Source organism: Diuraphis noxia, unplaced genomic scaffold (genome assembly GCF_037042655.1).
Source record: "Diuraphis noxia isolate RWA-SAM2 unplaced genomic scaffold, SU_Dnox_SAM2 contig0005, whole genome shotgun sequence".
NCBI classification, from domain to species: Eukaryota; Metazoa; Arthropoda; class Insecta; order Hemiptera; family Aphididae; genus Diuraphis; species Diuraphis noxia.
Genome location: NW_028301715.1, coordinates 14,027,923 through 14,051,472, shown reverse-complemented (window position 1 = coordinate 14,051,472; position 23,550 = coordinate 14,027,923). Strand labels below are relative to the sequence as shown.

The 23,550-nt window shown below is 30.2% G+C and overlaps 1 pseudogene; it reads left to right on the top strand.

Moving 5' to 3' along the window:
* Nucleotides 1-276: 276 nt before the first annotated feature.
* LOC149054944 (uncharacterized) lies at nt 277-1,446 on the top strand (annotated as a pseudogene).
* Nucleotides 1,447-23,550: the final 22,104 nt, after the last annotated feature.

Sequence of the window (23,550 nt, the reverse complement as noted above, 5' to 3'; positions counted from 1 at the left end):
ATATTATTTGTGTGAATTGTGTATTTATCTGAATTAATCAATTAATTTTAAATTTTAAATCGTAATTAATTCAATAATGGCTAAAAGAATGTTTGATGTCTTTAATATTAAAAAACAAAAATGAGTTGTTACTAATTCCTCGTCAACAACAACACTAGAATCTGAAAATGAAGATTTAAATATTGGTTTAGACATTGATATAACTACACAAAACAGTGTTAAAATATTGTAGATAAAAATGGCATTTCCTACTTGGGAACTTTATTAACAGGCCCTATGCGACTAATTTTAACAGTAAGTACAAATGTAGGTAAACACTAAGCATTGTTTAAGTTATTATATTATATTTAAATTAAGTATATTGCAGTCATATCCACTAAATAAATTTGGTACACAAAATCGCGCTTTCAATCATAAGCATTACAAAACATATGAATGGCTTGAATATAGTATATCAAAAGATTCAATTTTTTGCTTTGCTTGTAGAAATTTTAGTACTGGAAATAGTGTCAATTTTGAAAATAGCTTTCTAGTTGGTTTTAGAAATTGGAAAAAAGCAAGTGCTTTGTATTTATGCTTTATTTATAATTTTTCAATTATAATTATTAATATAAGTATTATATTATAATTTATAGTTGAGTGTTTGTAGTGGATCTAAAGGTGGGAATAAAAGTAAACTCAATAAATTGGATGCACATGCTAAAAGTAATTTACATCTTATATTTATGGTTAAATGGTCAGAATATCAGAAAACAAAAGAAACTGGTAGTGTTTATTCTCAAATATCTTCTCAGTATTCGTTGATGGTTGAAAGTAATAACAAATATATGAAAATGTTAGTTGATATTGTTTTATTTATAAGTTGTCAAGGAATTGGTTTAAGGGGACACGACGAGACAAAAGATTCTTTAAATCAAGGTATTGAACCAACAGGAAAGTCTTTTCTTTGTAGATCATTATAAAGTAAGTATTGTATCGGTTTCTGAAAATTAATTTTTACTTACCTATGCTCTAGTTTTCTAGTTTTATTAAAAGTGAACCTGTACTTTGTATATTTTTCAGGATTTGATGAATGTACCTAAAGATGTATTACAGTCAGAAATAGAAGTGGCAAAGAATTGTATATTGCAGTCTACTGATGAAAATTATATAACTTTAAATTATGTGAAAAAGGTTTTAACAAAACAGATTTTCCCTAATTTATTTAAACTATTTCAAGTTGCTTTAACAATTCCTATAAGTTCCTCCACTTGTGAAAGGAGTTTTTCGGCCATGCGTAGAATAAAAACTTGGCTTCGAACTTCTATACTGCAGGAAAGGTTCAACAACACCTCAATATTATATATTGAAAAATAAATTTTTAAATCTATTAATACTGAAACAATTGTTAATATATTTGCACAAAAAATAGATATAATAAATACAATAAAAATAAAAATTATTTAGTAGCTATTCAATATTTTATTTTTTATTTTTTGTTCCTATTACCTATATATATATTTGGTGCCTCGGCTAAAATCAAGTAGGAGTAGCCACTACAGTTAGTAGGTGGAAGCGTCGGAAGTGACTAAAAATATTTGTTTTGTTTCCGCTAATGAATAAGACAAAAATGTTAGCCCCCCCCCCCCCCACAGATGAAACCAAATATCCGCCTATGCATAGCGCATTTTAACGACATTTTCAATAAAATCAATCTATATTTGAATATTATTTTTAGATATTTTATAGGTGGGAACATGTCGTTATTATTGCAGTTGTTAATTTTTTTGTCAAATTACGTTATTACCGTATTAGTTACCTAATTAATAAAAACGTATCGACACATATCGGTTATTTCTTTTGCTCTTGGAGTGATTTTAGAGCTAAAAAAAAAAAAAACTAGTAATAAGATTGAAAGAAAGTAATGTTCAGGTCAATATTATTATAAATGCAGTTTTAAACATATTGATTATAAATTGTATTTTATTTTATTACACAGTTGTTTGAGTTTGAGACGCAATATTATGTGTTTTTAAAGTAAAATAACATTTTGCCATCTGAAAAATGCATAATATGTGAAAATATTGTTTACTCTATTATGGAGTAAACAACATTATAAATAATATTATAGAACATATTATGGTTATTTTTAGTCGAAAATACTCTCACCGTAAGTAAAATATAATGGAATTCGTGTTCTGAATCACACATTTTTTTTAAATTTATTCGATTATAATTATTTCGTTATTAAAACTCATATACGAATCTAAGTTAGGTACCTAGTCAGTAGTCTTGTTCTTAACAGGTTGGACCAGAGAGAAGATATTGCCACCTGGCATCCAGCACTCGACGTTATTGGTGACCGATTCATCGAGGGATTCTGAATGAAAGAGAATCGATAAGTGTGCATCGACCGCCGTTGAGCAAATATCGATCGATCACAGACTGCTCTGGCATTTGTGTTATCCCACAGGCCGTATCCATTTTCCTCCAAAAACGAGATACCGTTTTCCTCCACTGACCATTTTCCTCCAAAAAAATTAAAAATAATTCTTGACCATTTTCCTCCACTTTCCATTTTCCTCCAATAAATAATAAAGTAGGTAATATATCGCTTTTTCAGACATTTTTAAATTAAAATAAATGTAATATGAAACAAAAAAACTATAGTGACTAGTCGACGTACAGCTCGCTACTAAAAATATAGTCTTATTGATGCGAGTATATCGTATACATTCGCGGTGTGTCTGTCTCACTCAATGTGTGTAATCATAATAATCAGTGACAACTTTACTGATACACAATATAACAATATATAAGTTTATACGTATATATGCCCGTATGGAGTATGTACGTATCTTTATTAGATAGCCGATACCAGAGTGTAATCATTAACCGATAAGCGCAAAATGTGATCCTAGCTTTACTCTATATTTATAAAACAGAACGCAATATACTAATACTACAACAAAAATATTTGCTAAAATATTGGAGGAAAATAGACACAACTTAAGTCGAAAATAATGTGGAGGAAAATGGAAACCAACCCTTTTTTTTTGTGGAGGAAAATGGTCATTGGAGGAAAATGGTATCTCGTTTTTGGAGGAAAACGGAACCGCCCGCCCGCCCATCCCACACAGGTACTTGGATTGAAAATTACTCTTGGAAAAAAACTGCTTAGCAATAATCGCATTGAAACACCACTTGCGTGTCGTTTATACGAATTTTTATCGCCCGAAATCTAAAAACTATAGTTGCAGTTTAGAATTTTATTTAAATTTCCACGACCGCTTTATATAATTATTAGAAAAGTGTAATATTATGTTTTCGTCGATATTACATACAACCGTTTTACGTTTCGTAAAATAATAATAATATTAGCCATCATAAATATTTAATGTTGACAAGCCACAAGCGTACTTGTGTTTTCAAAAATTAACGATAAATAAAGTTGCTATATATCATGCGGGGTGATTTAACCGTAAATTGTATTTGTCGATCGTTAAAAAAAAAAAACTACTCGTCGGCGGTTGCTTATATTACAAACATTTTCGTGCAAATTCAAACAGTATTTTTAGCACGCGGAAAGTTTCGATCGAACTAAATAAACATACACACTCGTGATGACTACTGCGCCTACTGTCGTTTATTCAGAGCTTATTAATCGCCACTATTACAACTTGAATTTTGACTGGTTTTTTTTTTTTTAAATTTATTTCGCGGGTGTGAGTGCACGCAGGCATTAACCATTATTTCCACTCGAAATGTGTAGACGGAAAAATTGATAAAAATAAAGATTAGTAAAAAAAATCATAGAAATTATTGACCTACTATGATATTATGTTATCTTGACGCTGTCGGAGATTACCACGTCCGAACGCACTAATATTCGCCAGACACGAATCGAATATAATATAACGTCACATACCGGACACGATATCCGGATTTCCGGCCGAATTAGACAAATCGCACACACGAGAATAACCAACGGCGTATTAGTTTTGAGCTTTTCGCAGCCAGGTCTATGCTATATATATATATGTTAACGTAATAATACACTGAGCGTTTAATCGATACACTGTGATATTGTAATCCAGCCAACCCTCAGTGATCGAGAGCCACACCGTAACACTCAAATATGTTTCAATGTAGCGTATATTGCGTACTTATAATATACATATGTATAAGTGAATAATAAATTGGGTTATAATATTATTTGACGTTTGGAACGCTTCATAATATTTTGTTATATCAATCGTGCAACGCCATTTTGCTCGTATAACTGGACGTATAGCTGGACGTATCGCTGCAAAAGACGGTTTGTACAAGATTCCTGATTTTTGTTTTTATTGTTTTTTTCGGCCAAACAGTCGTCTGAAAAGCAATAAATTGATATCGTAAACTACCAGACACAAATACAATATATATTTCATATATAAATATTAAGTGCTGGTGCGTTATTAGTACTTCGCGAATAGGTGAAGGCAGCACATGTTTTTGACTTTTTTACCTGATTTGTAATAGCTTCTTTGGAGGTATGAAGTTTGTAGTGGACGTTTCTATTAATTGGACTTTGATTTAACCCAACACTACGAGTACACAATATGTATAAAACAATACGTCGGGAATGTAAAAAAATTTGATATATTATATACAAAATATAATAAAATATGAGTGTTGTATTATATTTTATGAAAGTAGAATAGTTTTTTTACGAGCTGTTGGCCCTTTAACAATTCATCTCGACTGTTGTTTACGTACCTATATTGTTCTTAAACCGTACGACTTGTACTTATCAATTTGAGTCGACAAATGAATATAATAAATAGTAAAATCTGTTTTTGATTTTATTATTCAAAGTCCATCGAAAATCTTTCATATTATGTAATAAAATATAATAATATTACGATCCGGTCTACAAATTGATTTCGGAAAATCTCCATTGTCACATATTATTGTACATTTGTACATGCAAGTTTGTAACGGAGCTACCGAAGACGATACTCCGTCACTTTTAATAATTTATGTAATTATCCTGTTTATTTCATATACAAATTTATTTATAACTTGCAGGGGGGGGAGGGGGGATTTGACTGCTCACGTTCCCTTGACTACCTGTATTAGTACTCGGGTATGAGGCGGTCTTACATAATCGGGTATTTGCTTTTATATATACATTGTCGGGACGGCCCGGGTGGCTATGATCAGCCCGCTCGAGAAAGTGGCGTCGATCAATAGTCCCGGGTGGGAAGCGTGGCCTAGGCAGGCGCGCTTGGGGGGACTATCTACGTGTCGTTCGTGGCCCTGATAAGGGCCGTTTAAATTTCCGCCGAGTGTACGGAGTGTGGTTCTCTGAATCCTCTTCGAAGCACTCCGGGATGGTTCTGGCTCGGCTCCTTGGATGATCGTTGGTGGTCAGGAGTTCGTATCGTCTCTGCGTACTGCGTGTCAGGATAGCCACAACACACTGTCCCAATCCGTCGGCGATGTTGGCGGCGCGAGTCGTATCGACGTGAGGTGTCCGTGAACGCCGTTGCTACTGTGGTTGATATGACCGGGTCACAATTACGTCGGTACGGCTTAGCCCGGAAACGGGCTGTTTTCATATGGTACGGTCGATGTCGGCAGCTGGCTGTATCGCCGTCCGGTGATCTGGATTGCACTGGTCCTGCTCGAAGTCAGTCTTCACTAGCGGCGGCCGGTTTTGGTGTTGCGGACGTGGCGGTGTTTATCTTCGGCGTTGGTTGTTCTCCTTTGATCCTTCAGTAGACGGCAGAGTATGTTGATTTCCTGAGGTCTTGGTGTTTTGATGATTGAAGGAGTACTGGTGATTAGTTGCTTTGCTTTGCTTGCTTTGCTTTGAGGGGGGTGGCTATGCCGTTATTTTTGGTAAAATGCATCCGTATATATACACCTTTCCGCTCTGGGTGCTGTTCTCATTGTCGGAGATTCTATGTTTTTGACGAGTGAAAGTGACATCGATCCTATAACCTGTTACGCGTCATCGATGTCATTTTCAATCGATATACTCGTCGAAAATCGTATTGTTTCTACCATATCGCATATTTGTTTGTGTTATGTTGTCTTGTCATACGTATTGAATTAGTGGCCGTGAGAACGGCCGTTTTAAGTGTGGTTGTCTGTGCCGTATCAAGTTATAATTAGTTTATCTGCCTTTGCACAATGTGCTTCCAATGTCCAAAGCACTATATGAAAAAAAACGTATACAATAATCCCATCACATATTATGACTCATACATACTAATTGCAAAAATAATTATTCATTTTATGTGTAGGAGATCGAACGAACTTTCAAACAACAATTTTTCTATTATTGAAACATCGAAAATCGGAGAACTTTGAAAAATATATTTGCTAATTTAGTTATTTCTATAAGTTATAATAGCATTATGGAGTGAGCCATTTTTCCACGCCATGTTTCATATGAAAATATTATAATGCATATAATGTAGTACTCCGGAGTAGTTTTTGTTCGCGTAATATTATACAGTACTTTGAATAGGAATAACTATAATAATTCCTACCTACTTTGAGTAGGATAACATGAAAGATATAGGTCACGCAAATACGCAAAAGTTGAAACACAGAGAACAAAAAAAAAAAATGCTGAAATAACAGCATAGTTTTAAACGCACGTATCACTCTTATAAAATATTTTAATAATATTTATGTGTGTCGTTAACGTATTAATTAGTTATTATTATGATATTTTTTTAACGAATCACCAAGAATATTTATATGAAACCGGAAATGTGGTCTTATAATAAATGTCACGTTTGTTTTACCTAAATATGTTGTTTTCGACGAGTTGTGTGGGTATGTGACCCATAATGGTTACAAAACAATTTATAATGTTAATTTATCACGACGTCCTTTTTTCGTGCTATATAGGTACCGCGCAAAACTTTTATTTTAAATAGTATTATAGTGTTCCAAATGGATCTCTGCGTTTGAGTAGACGATTTATTTGACGTCAGGTAACTTTCTTATTGCATAATGTATCAAACGTTCATGAATACGGCGTTACTATTATAATCATTGTTAACTTCATTTAACTTCATAACTTATTTAATTTTTAGATTCTGAGCGAGGCGGTGAATGTACTATAATCATAAAATGATGCGTGTTTTTTTGTGTCTGTGTACACGATGAGTTGTTGAAATAATGCTTCGATTTTCAACTTCAATAGTATTTTAGGTTGGAAAGTGAATCTAGTTGGTGAATTGCGAAGATGCACAGAAATTTTTTATTTCCCAGTAGTTTTCAAAAGCACCTGGAGAAAAAAATCAAGGAAAAATGAGAATTTCTACGCAAAATCAATTTTCGAGAAAATCAAATTTTGATATTGGTGTAACTTTAAGGCAAATTTACCGTAGACACATAAAATTGTCACTGAATGTTTATACTGACATTTTCTATACTTGATAAAATTTTCAAAATATTTCAAAAATGTTTAAGTTATTTATAGACATTTGAGATTTTCCGCTTTTTTAGTTTTTTATTCTATAAATGTGAATACAATTTTATTCATTGGGTCAAAAAACTTGAAAATTTAATACAAGGTTCACCATAAGTTGATATAATAGCAGTTAGAAAATGTTAAATATACATAAGTACGTTTTTTTATTTATAACAGCCTTAAGTTCAAATTTTGACAAAATTTATGTAATTGAAAATTCACAAATTATTTAATTGTTAAAAACTTATAAAACGTTTAATTTGTATAGCTAAGAATTGAAAATATAAAAAAAGGTTCCATGTAAGTAGTTAATTCTGCTGCAAAAAATCTAAAAACTATACAAACACAGTTTTTTTAAGTTCAAATTTTTATGAAATTACATATTAAATAACCAAGAATTACAATTTTAGACCTACTATATCATTACTTTGACGTGTACCTATACACTTTATGTGTTAAATGACTCACGAAGTTTGATAATCACTCCTATTTCATCATTGGGTTAAAAATTTTGTTTTTTGAAATACTTGAGAATTATTGCGACAGCCGACAGACAGTGTTTGAGTACAACACCGACGGAAAATTTTATTTTGGAAATGGAAAAACTCGAAAATACAAAGTAAATATGCACTCGTAATGAATTATAATGATATACGTATAAGTTATTCTTACCGAAACCCTTTTTATACCTTCGATGTCCCTTATCTCCGACCGTTCGAGTGTATGTTGTAATTATATTACGTGAACCTACATAATCATATAGCGCATTATATTTTATAATAAATAAATCAGAGTGGTTACTGGTTGGTTTACCACAAATTAACGACCGACTTTCCTAATACTTTTTGTTGTTTCGACATTACACACATTTTTCTCAGACCTACGTTTTCGTCAATTAATTGATCTTAATGTGTAATATTTGGTTAAAACTGTTCATCACAATTTTGCATAATCACATATACATTAACCAAAGAAACGAGAGAGAAATAACTTTAGACATTTTTTTCCACATTTAAAACTTTGAAACAAGCTCTCTCGATTATCGTTAAACTTTTACCTTTCAATTTTACTGTTTATTTTTATTGATCTATAAATACATTTTTCTTTTTAGAACTCGAGAATGAATACATGTGATATTGTTCAATTTCTATATGGTTCTAAATGAAAAATAAAAAAGGCAGTAAATACTCTGAATAAAAAATGTTTAAAACTTACCATATATCTACAACCTACAATAAATTTCATACAACCGTTTTTTTAAATTTATGTCGTGTAAATATTTAAATATTCTAAAAATATAGTGACCGACTTGGGACCTTTTAAAGTACCTTTAAATAATTGTTGATATTTAATATGCTATACGCATATAATTAAATTATTTTTATATAATTCACTAAAAAACATTTAATTTTTGTTTTAGGTTCATTAATCTCTGCTTGAATATTTAACAAATTGTTTTAATATTATAAATTAAAAATTAAAAACAGCACATGCTGTACAATACATTTTACGAACATAAAGCCAAAGGTTAAATAAAATCAGCTGGATTTTTCTTGATATGTAATGATATTTATAATTTTTGTATTTTATAATGTTTACTGATAACCATTTTTTCATAAATAAGTTTTCGCTGTAGAAATCTTTTTGATAAATTACAAAAGATCAAGTTCAGTCAATATAACAATAAGTATAATATTATATCGATAAAATGGAGTATAGATATCGATAAGTTCAATAAACAAATTTGAATTTTTATCTTAATAATGTCAATGTGATAGGTACATATTTTTATTAATTATTGTAAATAATACAAAATCAAAATATATTATATTCTTAGTCAGTGTAAGTTTATGTACTTCATGTACATACATTCATATTGCACTGCTTTTTAAGAATGAAAATGTTTTAAACCATTTATATCCATATTGATAGGTTTAGGGACAGTCAGTGTGAGTTTTTAAACTTTATCTATTCGTCTCGGCAATCAGATCAATTTTTCCGTTATTTTTAAAGTTGAAATATTTTTTTAAGATAATTTTTATTGAGATATTCGAAATAATAATTTGGGAATGAGCATGACGATTTGGCGGTGAATCACCCTGTATTGTGTGTCGATAGAAATCACGGCGGTCCAAGGTCACGTGGACAAATGAAAGCCGACGATAATAGTATAAAAACCTCACTCGTTTCAAATGTCACACGCGATCGTCTATACCACGGGGTGGTTTCTCATTTAATTTCGACTGCAATCGCGACGACGGCCATTAATGAGATTTGGCCGCCTCTGGTTCTCAATACAACACACACACGCGCGCGCGCGCGTGCTTATATATATATATACGACCCTTGACCATACAATATAATCTCTGGAGAAGATTTCGGTAGGGAACGAGCGGGCGTCGTCGTCATTTGTCAGAACGTCGAAACACCCTCAATTCTCATACACATATACAATATGGGCACGTCAAAACCAGAAATCCTCGACGGAGATCATAATATAATATCGTATTATATTATTATTAAATCCTACATTTATTGGTCACCGTCGCCGCGGTGCCATCAGCGTCATCTCTGCAAAGTCAGCTCAAATTGTATAAAATATAAATTATATAATATACGGCGCAAAACTATTGACAATAATTGTACGACACATATTAACTTATCGTTATTATTAAAATATTATGGACGCATGTAAACTCCGCCACAAGTACCTTTTTTTACTGTAAACTCCGCCAGAAAAAAAAATAGGTAAAATTGGGTTCATGTAAACTTCGCCACTGAAAAAAATCAGGTAAAATTGAGTTCATGTAAACTCCGCCAGTGAAGAAAATCAAATAAGTAGTATAAAATACTAGTATAAAATCAATATGATGTGTTATTAAAAAAAAAATTATAATATTATAATATCATATCATATCGTTCTCATTAATTATTTAAATCATAGCAAAAAATTATAATAAATAATCGTTATACCTAATAATATAAAATCATATTTTTCATAAAAATAATTAATAATGATGTGATACAATTTGCAAATATTCTAAGTCTTGTGTTTCTCTATTAGTTTATCTATTCATAGCATCCTGTAACACTGTCATTTTAGATTCTGAACGAAGTGATGAATGTATTGATTTTACAATGATGAGTGTGTTTTTTTTTTGTGTCTGTGTACAGCATAACTAGTCGAAATAATGCTTCAATTTCAAACTATGGGGGTGGTTTCCGATGTAAAAGTGAATATCCTTGGTGCATTATAGAGGTCAAAAGTAAACATTTTCCAAAAGTTTTCAAAAAAATCGAGAAAAACAAAAAAAAATGATAGAAAAACGGGAATTTTTACGCAAAACCAGTTTTCGACCAAATCGATATTTTTATATAGTTGTAATTCAAAAACTATTTTACCAGTAATTTAGATTGGCATTTAATTTTCAAAATATTTTGACTTTTTTTGATATATTTATAGACAACTAAAATTTTCAATTTTATTGAACATTTTTTTTTTTTGAAGTGTCGATAATTTTTTTTTGGCCCTATCAAAATACATGAAATTTTAATACAAAGTTTCTCATAAGTTATTCTTATAGTGATTAAAAAATTATAAGAATACATAGGCACAATTTTTTTTTATTAGCATTTTAAGTTCAAATATTGTCAAAAATTCGTCAAAACCATGAATATATTTTTTTTTATGTCTGTCATCTCGTTTTGGGGCAGTAAAAGTGCTTCGATTTTTGACTTCAGTACCTTATTCGATCAGAAAGTGAATCTAGTTGGTACTTTGGTGGTCAAAAGTAAAAACTTCTTATATATTTTCTAAATAATCGGGATAAACAAACTAAAAATTTAGTGAAAAACGGGAAATTTTACGCACAATCTGTTTTCGACAAAATCGATTTTGATTATATTGATGTAACTTTAAAACAAATGACCATTGATACACGAAATTTTCACCGAATGTTTTTATAAGGATATTCTATCCGCCATGAAATTTTCAAAAATTTTTTACTTATGTTGTACTATTCATAGGTATATACAATTTTCGATCATTATTAGTTTTTTTTTAAATTAATATCGATAAAAATTTATTTTTTGGGTAGAAAATATTGAAGATTTAATACAAGGCTCTTAATATATTGTTACAATAGCAATTGAAAAATAAAAGAAATTCATAGTCACATTTTTTTTTTTTACAAGCATTTAAATTTTAATTTTGACAACATACGTAAAAATCACGAAAATTCGCAAATTATTATAAGCTAGAAATTCATAAAAAATTTTCTTTTTAAATCTAAGATTTCAAAATTTAATACAAGATTCCTTACAAATTTGTCCATCTTTATCACAAAAAAAAAATGTCCACCGAAAATTCAAATTAAATTTTTATTAGCATTTAAATTTCAAATATTGACAAAAATTCGTCAAAACCATGAATATTTGCAAATTATTTTGTAGTTCAAAATTCATAATATTGTTTGTATTTATATCTAAGGTTATAAAATTTAACACCAAGTTTTCCATAAGTTTTGCTTCAAATAGCTATAGAGAAAATTTGAAGCGTCATTATAGGAAAAATGTTTTGAGCGTTTGAGTTTTAAATTTTATGAAATCGCGTAATGATAACGATTTATCCTCAAACCAGGTATATGTATATCTATGATAATATAAAGTATTATGAATTATGATAACTACATGCAATGTTTTTGGAAAAATTGATTAACCATGCCTTATTCAAAATGCGTCAAAATTTAAAAATAATTTATTTGTTTCAAAATAGATAAATATAATATATCCTAGACTGGCAAATCATCTTCGTTCAGAATCGTTTTTCATATACAATGATACATATCATTGCATTCAAATTTAATCCTATCCATTACAGCAGTAACCTACTGTACAGCAGAGCAACATCCTCGACTTACCCGCTTTTTTTTTTATGTTTGTTTTTGTGTCTGTGTACTGCATAACTAGTCGAAATAATGCTTCAATTTCAAACTTTGGGGGTGGTTTCCGATGTAAAAGTGAATATCCTTGGTGCATTATAGAAGTCAAAAACAAACATTTTCCAACAGTTTTCAAAAAAATAGAGAAAAACAAAAAAAAAAATAACAGAAAAGCTGGAATTTTTACGCAAAACCAGTTTTCGACCAAATCAATTTTTTTATATGGTTGTATTTCAAAAACTAATCACTGTAAATACTTGAAATTTTCACCAAATGTTAATGTTAGTGATATATATATATACAGTTTAATTTTCAAAAAATTTCAACTTTTTTTGAGTTATTTATAGACCATTGAAATTTTCGATTTTTTTGAGAATTGTTTTTTGAAGTGTCCGTTAAAAAATGTTAGACAACCAAAAAAACATGAAAATTTAATACAAGGTTCCTTATGAGTTTTTCTAATTGTAGCTAAAAAAATTAAAAATTCTTAGTCACAATTTTTTTTTATAAGCGTTTATATTTGCAAGTAATTTTGAAGATGAAAACTCATAAAATGTTTTGTGTTTATAACTAAGAATTAAAAATACAACACTAAGTTTTCCATAAGTTTTCCTTCAAATAGCTATAGAGAAAACTCGAAGCATCATTGTAGGAAAAATTTTAAGTAAGTTTGAATTTCAAATTTTTACGGAATAGTGTAACGATAACGATTTAACCTCTAACGATTTTAAATATTTGTTGTTATCAAAAATTATAAGTCGTAGATACTTGAAAATTTTACCAGTTATTTAGATCGGAAATTGAAAAATTGAAAATTGGTACAATGATTGTACCACAGATTATAATATATATGACGAAATGTTTTCATAGATATTAGAGAATAATAATTGCTGACATACCTATTTATTTTGTCTTGGATTAACCATTCCTTATGCAAAATGCGTCCTAATTGAAAAATAAAATATTTGTTTAAAATAGAATATTATGACAATATTTAAATATAATATATCCTAGACTGATAAATCATCTCCGTTCAGAATCGTTTTTCGTATACAATGATATACCTATCATTGCATTCAAATTTAATCCCATCCATTACAGTAACCTATACTGTACAGCAGAGCGAAATCCACGACTTACCCGCTTTTTTTTTATTTAATTATTTTCAAAAAAATTGAAGATAGCCATTTTGTAGAGTTTATTTTTCTAAAGATATCGATGTTTCAAAATTTTATTTTCATAATTTTCCTGATTTTTAATATTTTTTTTCGTTTTGAGAAAAGTTGCGAATTATTAATTAACACCGTAATGTTATCAAACATGTGACCCGCCGCGCCGCGCGCATTCCCATACATCCGGCCAAATACCTTCCGTGTTCCTAATAGTCATAGATTATAATCATATTTTATTTCTTCAAAACTAGAAAAAATATTAAAAATCAGGAAATTGATGAAAATAAAATTTTGAAACGTCAATATTTTCAGAAAAATAAACTCTACAACAAAATGGCTATCTTTAATATTTTTGTAAATAATTAAATAAAAAAAAAAACGGATAAGTCGTGGATGTCGCTCTGCTGTACAGTAAGTTACTGTAATGGATGGGATTAAATTTGAATGCAATGATAGGTATATCATTAGTATAAAAACTTTTGACATGTATAATGCACCAAGAATATTCACTTTCCCATCGGAAACCAACCCCAAAGTTTGAAATTGAAGCATTATTTCGACTAGTTATGCTGTACACAGACACAAAAAAAAACACACACACATCATTGTAAAATCAATACATTCATTACTCCGTTCAGAATCTAAAATATAAGTTAAAATATATATTACAATTATTATTTTTAAAATTATTAAATTGATAATATTTATTAGGTAAATTATTAAATATTCTAAAGAATTATATATTATACAGAATAAACTGAATAAAGGGTTAAATTGTATGGCAGTATTATAATATGATATAACTGATATTAGATTGATAACTTATAATCTACCTACTTAGTGTAGGAACTTACACATGTACCTTATTCTACCGAATCTATCGTGTAGGAACTAACATATGTATTTTGTTTACCTGCTAGGTCTCGTGTATAGGAACTTACATTCACCCAATAGTGATGCCCTGTTACTTTGAAACAGCTACGTAAATGCGTTTAAAATTTAAATTCTGAATAACTATAAACTCAAAAGTTGGATTACGTTTTAATTCTGAATAACGTTAAACTCAAAATTTGTATAACGTTTTCAAATTCAAGCCCTGGTTTGAATACTATAAAGCAATACCTACCTACTTTCATAAACTTTGAAGTATTTATATTATAATTTCAAAGCAAGTTATGAAAATATAATTGAGTGACAAATTTTACAGAAATCCCCAAGTAGCTGCTCATTATCCTTGGCCAAATGCTGAGCCCTCAATGCGCCAAGCTCGTAAGAAAACCGTTCCTCCTATACCAACAACTCTACGCGAATTAGGAGAGTTTTTAGATCTAAATAATGACCGGTTAGAACAATTAATTTGAATTATTAAGAATTGATAATTGATAAACTTTATATTTTGTTGGATAAATGTAACCAATAGATACCATTGCAGTAATCAACCATTTTATAAAGAATGGATAGTAGACAATCATGGGAAATTCAATATCATGTTTGCTTGTGATAATCTTATATATCTTCAGTAGTTCATGAAGGCAGTACCTCTTACTCCACATAGTAGACAGCTGTTTAAAATCCATCTAATTCTACAAAATCACGTGAGACATAATAATTATAATTTAAAATAATTACTTTAACTACCAAAATATAAAAATGTTTTACCTTAGTCCATTCCCGTTTGTTTTGTGTTAATGGAAACCAAGAGTGAGGCATCATATAAAAAAATATTGGAAAGATTTAGAGCGAAATACCCAAATGTAAGACCAACGTCCATCATTATTGATTTTGAAACTGGCCTTTGAAATGCATTTAATTTTATATACCCAGAAGCCATTGTGACATCATGTTGGTTGAAACTTAGATTATTTTAAATTTCAAAATTTTTAAATCCATATTATTTTAAAAATCCGATCTCAAGTAATAATAACGTACCTATTAAAAAAAATTTTGAATCCATATTATTTTAAAAATCCGGTCTCAAGAAATAAAAACGAATTAAATAAGTTTTTAAATGTCTTATCGCATTTTTAGGTTCATGCGACTGATGGACAAAAGATTGGTATGTTTTAGTCGAAAAAAACGGTCGGTATTAAGTCACCCTAATTTTTTTGTTCTGGCCTAACCTAACAGAAAAACATTGTATGATGGATTATAATTATAATAATACAAAATTGTTGTCAGGCATCATTCTATAAAATATATTGTTTATTGTTCGTTTATTTATTATTAGTAAAGAGACACAGTGATAGCGACCTAACTATGAATAATTGTCCTCATGTATATATAACTGTACGTAAATATTTAGTATTTCGAATAATTTATAATTGGAAATAATATTTTTTTGAATTCATTATAGATTTAGGAAGATTACATATTGTGTAAGGAAAATACTGGAGTTGAATTTGAACATAATAATAAGACACATACCATGTTTCAATTAAAAACATATTCTTGGAGAAAAACTAATTGTTGTGCTGCGTTACACAAAACACTAAATCCTTTTGTCATAGCCATTAATATGATGTATAAATATAGTTCCTAAAATTAAATATGTGCATTATATTTATTTCAAAACATTTTTAATGATTCGTAATGAACGTATATCTCAGTTTTTTATACATGCTGAAAGTATCGTATACTGATTACTCTTCGTATAATATCAATATATAAATATTATGGGTGTATGAGAAACTTTGTTTTTTTCGTTAGGTTTGGTTTAGGGTTTTTGTTTTTCATCATCATAACAATTTTATCACGTCGCTAATGCTTCCTGGTCCAATTTTCCGCCAAAATCGATTCAATGTTAGTCGTCGTCGACTCATGTTAAGTTTCAAAGTGGATTTAATTTACGATATTTCTTAACACCCTACACATTCAATGAATTTACTTTTTGATATACTTACGACCAAGTCGCTATTAGTGTTGACGATGCATGTGGCGGTGCCAGTGAATCCTGATAGGTTCACCCGAAAGTTACTAAAATAGAAATAATATAATTATTTATTTTTGATAGTTTTGTATTTATAATTGAATTCATGAACGTATTTATAGTTAACATTTAGGGAAAAGAGGCTGATATTTGACAATCTTTAACTATATTTTTTTATGTTACCGTCGTCTCAGGGTCCACCTTTTAAAAAATTAAAAAATCTTAATACATACTTAACTGACAGAATTCTTACTCAATGACAATGCGTCAAAACGTATAGTCTTAAACATAAACAAATTAATAACTTCAATGTGCACATGCGTATAAATTAACTGTCAAGTATATTAGGTAGGTACCTGCAGTATAAATCGTTAGTGCAATGGATAATGTCTATACTATACCTCACCAGTAAGTTGGATACATAATAATCGAAACTTTTCAAGATCTTGCACTAGGTAATAATATCAAAAAAAAAAATATTTTAAAAGACAATGGGAACTGGGAAGTTTCAAGTTACCATTAAAATAGTCGGACTGGGTTATTCCCATTTTAAATTTAATCCTAGCCATCGAGGATCCTCAACCCAGATATATTAAACAGTTTATCAAGTCTAATACTTAAACACAAGACATAATCCAAGAAATGGCAAGAATACTCTGGATATTGAAAAAAAGTATCTACTAACTAATCTAACCGCACTCATACAAAATCTTTTTTTCTAAGAAATTTTTTGAAGCTATTTCTCAATTTAATATTTTAATACTTAAGTAATTTAATTAAAATAATGATATAAATATTGAACCGTATTCCACATAAATGGTACTTATTATTATAAAAATGATTACTATAAGATATAAACGATGAGGCTTAAATATTCTCCGGGTGCTACGAAATCATTTCAGTTTAAATGATGTTTTTTAACGGCACCACATAAAGGCAGAGTCTGCAGTTTAACGGGGATTTACGAAACACGTGAAAAATAAACGTAGTTAGACTCGTCTCATTCCCATACGCGGTTTACAGTCCTAATCTCATGAGTTGAACTCAATGTCTCAAAAAGCATAACATATAGAATAGTAGGTACCTAAATAAATAATACCGACGGAGTTCGTTCAATTTAGTATATTAATATTAGTATTGTAAAATTATTTTAATAAATTAAATTATTTATTTTAATTATTTTAATATTTATTAATAATAATAAATAGCTATATCGATACAACTTGATCATTGTGATTGAAAGTGATAAGTGAGATCACTGATAGGAAAAACACAAGAAATTATGATATTAAAAAAATTAAGATAAATGATAGAACAATAAATACCTATGACAATCCTCAATTGGTATCAAATACATTCAACAACTTTTTTACTAATTTAGGCAAAAATCTATCCAATAATATTAAAAAATCGACTATGATGTATAAAGAAGATGTTTTTTCAGTTTCTTTTAGCCAATTTTTCACTGAAATTATTTGTGAATCTGAAGTTCTAAAGGTTATAATTTTAATAATCTATAATATATCCTAGACAGATAAACCGTCTTCGCTGAGAATCGTTTTTCGTATACAATGATATAATATCATTGGATTCAAATTTAATTCCATCCATTACAGTAACCCACTTGTGACCTACTGTACAGCAGAGCGACATCCACGACTTACCCGCCTTTTTTTTGTCTTTTCAACTACAATCAATTTTTAATATATAATTTAATAATTTTTTTCATTCTCGGATGAGCCGTGGCGCCCCTTAAACGAGCTCGCGGTGCACAGGTTATAAGCCGCCAACCTTTCCCCCCCCCGTTTAAACCGACAGCAGAGGAGGATCTGTATGAACACTACTACTCCTCTGCTGCTATCGTTTATTAATGTTTAATAAAAACGCACTAATACACATACTTAAGATATGAACCGCCGACCTAGACCAATGTATTTATTTTTTAATTTTCGCTAATTTTGAACGCGTCATAATCGTAATACATTAATATTATTATAGTATTGTAGGTCAGTGGTTCTCAACCGGTGTGCCGCGGCACAATACTGTACCGAGAGATCGACTAGGTGTGCCACGACAAGTTTCTGATATTTATAATTTATAATTAAGCTAGTAAAAATATTGAAAACAGTAATTTATTTCATTACATTTGTGTTGAGTGTGCCGCGAAAACTTGTGATGTATAATTATGTTGCCGTGAACCAAAAAAGCTTGAGAACCTCTGTTGTAGGTGCATGGTAATTTAAATAGTACAGAAAGAACAGCTGAGCATATATTTATTTATTTATTTATAAGACGGGTGGAAGCCCAATTTAGATATTAAAATAAAGTTAATATTTACATTATTAAGATTAAAAATGATATAGAACTAACGGCAATATATAAATACAACAAAAATTACAAATAAACTATAGAGTAGGTAAAAGAAATAGGGGTCAAGATTTGCATGTCTCATACAACGAGTAAGCGGTTCGTTAACCAGAGAGTCAGTGCCTAATGTCGGTATAGCGAAAATGGGCAACGTTTTACGAGTATGGCGTGCAGTCACCATGAAATGTTTATTTTGAAGGAGGGATGGTGATAGGATATTATACGTTCCTTCTTTGTGGACTGTATAGTGTATATTCGATATAGATGATTGAAACATGCGGTACATGACGGTGCCGAAAAGATGACATGAGTGAATCAGTAAAATCGTTTGTCGCTGCATGTTGACCCTTGGCTATATTATATATGTTACGCCGAATTTATGAAATTGCCGATTTCATGAAATCTGCAACGCTGTTGCCTGTCGGCAACTATACCACCAAATTCACATAATCGGCAAATTTTGATTGCTAATTTCATGAAATAGGCACACTTTTTTCTGCCGATTTCATGAATTCGGTAACACATTCCAAATATGAAATAGTGATACCTATATAAATAATCAAAATTTCACGCGTGTTCATTATTGGCATTACCAAGCCACTATCTTTATTCCCTATTATGACGATAATACGATGCCATCATATAGGTAAGTACAAACATTTTATCTTAGTTTGTATTGCTTTGATAAAAGTATAAATATAATATGAATATATAACTAAACATATTAATATAATTTCATAACTTTCGACTTTTTTTATTTTTTTTTACAACTTTTTACACATAATTTATTATTACAATATGATTTTATTATATTTCCAGTGTTTATGTACAATCATTATTTTAAGAATGATCTTGCCGATTTCACGCAACCGGCAGTATTATGCATTTAAAGTTGCCGATTTCACGTTGTCGGCAACAGCGATGCAGATTTCATGAAATCGGCAATTTCATAAATTCGGCGTAACAATACGGTGCCTATTAAACGAATAACAAATAATAGGTACCATTATTATCGTGACGTGATAATTAAATTAATAATAATAAAAATGAATATGGCGATAAATAATAAATAATAATATATAACACCAGAAACGCATCGTACGATGTCCGTTCGGAATAAAACTATTTACACAAATTCGCATAGCGGTGACAATATAAGTAATTAATTAAAACTGACGCTATTCATCACGGTTCGTACTAGCCCGAATAATTTTCATAGATCGTAGAGAACTTAGTTTAGAGTAGAGACGCATCGTTATAGTCCACTGACCACTGTGTTGAACGAACCAGTTATATATATAGTACAGCACTGTAACCGCACTATAATTAATACGAACGGAACAACTGTTACATAATAATTTACTATGGTGTCGAAAGTGTTAAAAATATCTCCATGCAGTATATTATATCTATAGGGTTCTGAATTTAAAAATTTAGATTACGAAAAATACATATTTCAATGAAATTAAGAAAAATATTTTCTTCGTTTAATACATATAATATTGTTATTTGGCCATGGTGATTATAATTAAACTAGATCAAGTCGTCAACCTTCAGATGGGATAATCCCAACCTCAATCGAAAAGACGAAACTTCTTCAAATCGTTTAAGAATCGGACACACTAGACTTACCCACGGATATCTCATGGCAAATGACGAACCCCCAGCTGAGAAGCCTGTGGTCAACGCCTCACCGTCAAACATATCCTGACCGAATGTCATATTTACGATCAGGAGCGAATGGACTTCAACTTGACCGAAACCCTTGACGAAACTCTCGGTTCATACCCAGATCAGAACAAAAAAATGGTGAAATTTCTAAAACTAACTAATTTAATTGACAAAATATAATTGTATAAAAGAACTTAATGCAAATAATTTAAATAGTAATTAAGAATTGTGAACTAATGGCCTATGTTTCCGAGTTGTATTTTTTTAAGATCAATAAAAAAAAAAAAAAAAAAAAAATGGCATTATATTTTTGGTTAATTTATTACCTGTCAATTGGATCCCCATAATTGGCTACTATTTATCAATATTTGATGCAATAAAATGAACCAACATTTAAAAATGTTGTCTTGCTGTATGCTTATGATTAGGGTTCGAGTTTTAACAACAAAATAATTTTATGAAACATTAAAATCCTAATTTATATATCGACGCAACAATAAAGTAGTACGAGCAAAATGGTTAGGTTAGCGCCGCAAAATGTCCGTAAATTATAAAATTTATTTTATTCTGCGTTCATCGGTGGACGTTTTTCAAACACGGCATTCTTCCCATCATTTGATAAGATAATATTGTAATATTTTTATATATGATAATGTCGAAAAACCACCACGACATTGGTGTAGCTAAATAGCCTATATCAAACGCCGTGTGGTCGTAATTTTACTATTTAAAAAATATTTTTATTAGATGTATGCGCAACTGAGAGAAATGAGATATGTCGATGACGATTCAAATATTTATAAACAAAAGTTTACTTAAAAATCTATACTCATTATGTAAGCAGACCAAAGAAATAATTAAATTAATATTAAATTCTTATACATAGCAAGAACCCGATATTAAACGATTTTCGATAGATTGTAAATCATACATCCTAAATTCCTATTATACGACAATATTGTGTATTTGTGGGTATAAAATAACCGAACAATCGAATCACCTTCCAGTAAACGAAATTTTATTAGATTATTAATTTCGATTTGATATTGCATCTTGTGAACTATACTTTTATTTTTTATTTGTAAAATAATGTCAATTTAGTAGTAGTTTTTTTTTTTATAAATACAGTTTTTCATTCAAAATATGTCTTGATATTAAAACATTTATTTCTGCAATATTAATTTTATAATTTTTCGTATCATTCTATTATTATGATAATTTACTGTAAAATTACGTATGACTTAATGCTTCCTCTTTCTAGTTCCTAGATGCCGAGCGTCGTAGCTGCATGCAATCACTTTAAAATTTAAATAAGTTCAACTTACTAAGACATTATTAATTGCTTCCTGATACAGCAGTTTAGGATATTACATATTTTTCTAGCATGATTTAACTCCAAGGAAATTCATTGATTGGATTTTTCATACGTCATCTCTTGGTAAGACTATTACATGCAGTTGTAGTATACCCATCACGTTTGTATTATGTCGTCAAAATAAAATATATCGATGGTGGCCGTTTTAAAACGCAATTGAAATTCGTCTAAAACCTCAGATGTATGTGGTATACCCGATACCTACGTTATGCAGCACGTGATGTGTAGGTATAGTAGGTACACAAACGATATAACAACTATGATACGTATATAAATATATATATAACTATAATTGCGTGCTCTGAATAATATGTATGAAAATAGAAATCTACGCCAAATCGATCAAAACGTATTTTCTCCTACGCGGATGAATAATTTTTAATTTGATCAAATGTGTTGTTTTTTTTTTTTTTGCCCCGATGTATAATATACACAGAATCCAAACAGATGACATAACGTACAATCAAAAAAAAAAAACAATTAGAAGCCAATCCAATTTATGTGGCTGCGGTAATGTTTTTAAATTGAATTGAACGCCCCGCTGCCGCCAAACTGTGACTGCCCGGTGCAGTTATTGGCTAATCCAGAGTGGGGGGAGGGGTTGCCTAACGTATCCCAGGCTTTTTCCAACGCCACCATTTGTATGAGACCTCCTGGAAATTGAATTTTTTTTTTTAAATACAAAATTGACGTGAACTACTACGTCCACCCACACTCTCTTCAAAATTGTGATTTTTCACTATTTTATTGTTGTATGCTGTTTTCGTGAATTTGTATACGTTCAATTTCAAACCCACATGATCAAAACTACCACCATTATATAAAGGGCGATTAAACTTAAGTAAATTAAGTTATTTACTTAACTAGTAAACTCTCCCGATTTTAATGGCATGTAAAGTCTCCCGATGGTAAACTCTCCCGGATTTAGTCCAATACTACCTGACGGGAACATGTAAACTCTCCCGGGTCTAGTTCAGTACTACCCGAAGAGAACATGTAAACTCTCCCGGGTCTAGTTCAGTACTACCGAAGCTACTAAGCTAGCTGGGGAGCATGGGGTATTATTCGTTTTACACAGTTAGAATTGGTTGAGCCATTATAGTCGATATCGTTTTAAATATATTTAACGGTAATTAAATATTTAAAAGACAAATACAGGTTAACACAAGATAAATACAGATTAAATACGGTAATACAATTATTCGTAATAAAAATTATAATCACAATCTCTGCAGTGCAACTAATTCATAGGGTACCTAGCAATAACATTTAAAATAACTCGGGAGAGTTTGCACATTTCTTTCAGGTAAACATAATATTGACCCGGGAGAGTTTACACATTTCTTTCAGGTTATCAAAATATTTACCCGGGAGAGTTTACTAGTTTTAAAAATCGGGACAGTTTACCAAACAATCGGGAGAGTTTACCACCACCCATTATAAAGGCTGAATGATACGCGTCAACTACTCTCACTCACTATCATCTATCGGTGGGGAGTGTGTAATTACATTTTTAAGAAAATTTAATATATCTGTTTAGCCATCCGGTGTACATATACATCAAAAATAATAAATAACATTCGCAACGTTCAAGTATACAATAATATGATAGCTCGCCGAGGTGAATGGCGTATAGAGAA